This window comes from Phaethon aethereus (genome assembly GCF_964289735.1).
Source record: "Phaethon aethereus genome assembly, chromosome: 1".
Lineage (NCBI taxonomy): Eukaryota > Metazoa > Chordata > Aves > Phaethontiformes > Phaethontidae > Phaethon > Phaethon aethereus.
Window position 1 is genome coordinate 152,262,247 of NC_138575.1, and position 4,474 is coordinate 152,266,720.

The window sequence follows — 4,474 nt, forward strand, 5'->3', positions numbered from 1 at the left end:
AAAACTTGGTAGCCACAGGCAAAACAACGCGAAGCAGGATATTCTACGAAGAATAGTAAGAGGCATTTTATCAGAAGAAAAGCAAGAATTGGGAATAAAATGCCGCTGCACAATTCTTTAAGTTGTTTCTAGGAGCAGGAGCATCCCACAGGAGGAGCTCTTTTCTGTTATTATCTAACATGTTGGATTAGATCATGGAGTGTTTACCAAAAGATACACTCAGATCCCATTCTTTCCACTCAGAACTATATACTGTATAATTAAAAAATATTTACAATAGAAAATACACGTAGCAGAAAAAGTGCAACAGTTATTTAGCCAGGACATCATATGAAGACATTATAACACAGTCACTCTGAAATACTATCAGTTAACATTTTATTGGCATTAAGTGAAAATATATTGTCACCGCTATAAGTGATTTATTACTAAAGAGCTAATTGCTTGAGAAACCAGCCACTACATCTGGTCATTTTTTTCCTCATAAAGAAATTCAAATAATACAAATCTAGTATTCTGTTATTTGTATAAGACAACAAAATGCACAAATAGTAATACATTCCTTACAGGAGTGCTAAACATCATATATTAATTTAAAAAGTAAAAATTAAGTCACCAGTTTAAAATGATATTATACCTAATGCAAGACAACATTACACAAAGTATGTTGCTATAAGTGTTCTTTTTTTTTCTTGTGGTTAGTGGCTACCACCAATGGAGGATAACAAAATTTTTAAAGCAATAATTGGAGTTGAAACTCAACTTTTGAAAAGTGACAGAACGTTTATAAACTAAATAGAGCTTTTCAATGTTGAGGAAAAAGGCCTTATCTTGACTTATCATCAAAATGAACACTGAGCAAAGCAGTCTGACACCAAGGAACTGCAGCAATGGGACAAATATTAAAAAATGAGAGTCAAGAAGGCTTGAAAAAACAGATGAAAAGGTTTTCCGTGGGGAAAATTCACATTTGTCACTTAATAAAAAAAGTATTCTTAAAGACATCAAACAGTCTTTTGGGTTGCACTTGCTGGGATTACTCCGGAAAGTGTAGTTTTTCCATGGAAAATCACATTTTCTCAAAAATTTGATTTCCCACGGGAAAAACAGTCTTGCTGGACAGCTTTCCATGTCTGTAAGTGTCTACCTCCAAAAGCAGTAGCAGGTTGGAGGGGAACTGAAAGGAAAACTGAACCCACAAGCGTAGTGAAAGGCATAGCAGTGTCTTCCACTACATGCTGGACTCCTTCACCAACAGCCATCCTCCTGGGCCGTCACGGCGACTGCGGAGCACCAGCGCTGGCCATGCGCAGGCGAGACTTCACTCATCAATGGCAATGCTGGCCAGAAGCAGCAAAGCTGGGACATGAGGCCTCTTCCAGCTTTGCCCCAGCCAGCAGGGAGGACGCAATGTCGTTTCCATTTGCCCATGGCCGAGATGATCGTGTCTGTCCCCATTGGCACGTGCCTTTCACAGTGGGAGATCTAATAGCTAGATTTCTGTACGAGTAAGTGTTATGCTCCAATAATTCTTTTTAATGTCTACGCATGACACAAAATGTTCAGCTGAAATCCAGATATCCTCCTGCTTCTGGTCACTGGTGAAATTTCTTCTTTAACGTTCACAGCACTAGGAGCTATACTGGAGGATAGGAGATGTAAGAATAGGTTTTGCTGCTAAAGGAAGAAGCCATCAACGTGTGTGTTCAATGTTGACATAAACTTTCACAAGGTTGAATCCTTAAATAATGCTTTTGCTCCTTTTGTGGAGTTTTAACAGCATATATATATTTTATACGTAGAGAAAATTAATTTTAGAGATGTTGATTTTTGTCTCCATACACTGCATTTAAAAATAACACCGTGTCTCAGTTCTGAATATGCATTGTGAACTGTGGTACTACTGTGCTAACAAATAGTGAGTATGTCGTGGGTGGAGGGAGCCAAAATCAGGATCTGCACTAAAAAGCCAGAAAAAACGATATAGCAAAAAACCTAAAAATTCCTGTGGGGTGAGTGAACAAGCCACTGACGAAATTCAGGGTGCTGAGGATCTCACAAAACAGATTCAAGTCCAGTGGTATTCATTCCCCCATGAACCATGGAAAAGAGAAGAGGAAAGAGATTGAATGGAAGAAAAAAAGGGGAGAACAGAGCCACTGATTAATTATTATCCATTTCTGGCCCAAATACACTAGCCTGAATCCCTTCTTGTGAGAAAATATCAATGCACAGTTTTGCCTGCTTACATAGCCAATGCCTTATGCTGCATTTACAAATTAAGTTAGGGGATCCCATTTTACAGCCACTTGTAGGTCTTCCTGAATTTTTTCTCTTACTTCAGTTTTGTCTTGGAATTGCTAGAATTTCAGTATGAGAAGCTGCATAGTGGCCAGATGCTTTGCACACCACAGCATTTCTGTATTGTTTATTTCAAAATTCCCAATAGTGAGAGGAGAAGGAAAGGAGGAGGGGATTCAGCTGAAATTGTTTAAGAAATTTTGATCGAAGAATAAAAACCTTTCCTTTTCCCTTGTATTCCCTTGTTGCCGTAAAAACTTACAGGCTTTTAAAATGCTCAAAATTAAAAAGGTAAGTGAAAAATTAAAATGCACTAGTCAAAAAATTTCAAGCCAGACGCTTTCAACATTATCAGAATATTTTATACTGTTTATCCGATCAAATATTTTTGTGAAATCACTCTGATCTCACAAAGTATTCCTGTTTAGATGGAACTATGCATTGTCTGGTAGAAAATGGTTCCAACAAAGTTTCACGGTCCTCAGTGTGGAAATTGAAAGGTTATTGCACTTTTACAAGTAGCACACCATGGAAGCTTTATCATCCAAAGGAGAGAAGTGGCACTGAGGACTTCATCATGTCACTGAAACTCTGCTTTCCATGTACCAAGTCTCTTTGCGTGTCTTTGCATGAGTCCAACAACGGCTGCGGTGGTTGTCGTGGTGGGCTGCGTAGTGGACAGGACAAGTTCAACAGCCAAATTAAACAACCCCGTGCAAAGTCTGTTTACAAGTTTTGTTGCCTTAGTTCAGCTATCCTACCATTGAATTTATACAAAGCTTTTCATATAACCAAAAGCCATATCTACAATTGATAGCTGGGGTGGAGGTGGGGGGGGGGGGGAAACCAACAACAAAATGCAACCAGGTTACTTCCACAAACAAAATGCCAACAGGATGTAATTCTTCAAGTAGACTTTATTTTCATCGGAATCATCAGATGCTCCTTCTCTACTTTTGCAATTTGTAGACAGTAGTACTGTGCACTAAATTGGTTCTATAATCAGTGAAGCAAACAGCTCATTTTCAGACACTGAGGTTATTGTTTCTGAGCCTACTATTTCTACATAAAATATTCATATCACAATCATACATTTTCCTTCCATATTCTTAACATTTGTGAATAACACTTATTTGACAGGGTTTTTTACCTCCTTTGCATGAGATGTATTCATGAAATCAAAGTTAATAACATAGCTGAGATGTCAAAAAGTGTTACGATTTCATCTATATTTGTCCATATGGGATGGTATATGTATTATAAATAAAACATACTTTTGTGAACTTGAACTGAATGTAAACATTAAGTGGAATAAATAAAGTAAAAGATTTAGTCTTTTATTTTCATATAGTACAACAATTTAAGATTCCAAATATAAGTATCATAGGAAAAAAATATTATTCATTTTTCCTTCTGCCCTTCAAATGTATTTGATCCAGTACCAGTTAGACAGTAAGCTATTGTAAGTCTGCTATTAATCAGGGCAGTATCTGTGGCTGTTGTTAAAAAAATATATATTTTTGTCTGTGTCAGAAATGTTATATTAAGACTATACCTAATGAAGCAGATAGGAAGCATAATATAGATATATATGTTTTAACTTCATTTGTATTGTATTAAATAGTGCCCATGCAATTCAGGAAAATACTGTCTGGTTTTGAGTCTGTTTTGTCCATCTATTAAAAATAAAGATGTTTATTTTGTTATCACTCAGCATCACCTGAGGTTTTGTGTTACGGTCCCAGCCTCGCAGAGGTGAGGCGGCCCTCACCCAGGGGATTGGCGGGGTGGCCCCGTGGCTATAGCCTTGCCCCAAAACCTGGCTCCCATGTAGGAAACAGAGCTCTCATTTCAGTCATCTCTTCCTTGTCCTCACAGCCACAGAGAAGAGCAGGGGCCCTTGAGCTCCAGGAAAATCTACATATGGTGGGACTCCTTCCTGCAAAGACCCCTTGCCAGGGACCTTTCTCCTGTGGGTGTGGTACTGGGCAGATGGGACCTGAACAGAGGCTGCGGTTTGGGCTGCAGAGATGGCAAGGAGCAGAAAATGTGCTATGGGAGCAGGAATCACGTGCCTAAGGATTGCAGCTGGGTTCCACCTTTCGTATGTGCAGACTGGAACAAGGGTTTGGCAATTTTTCACGTAGTGGAAGAGCCCTTTGAGGTGGGACAT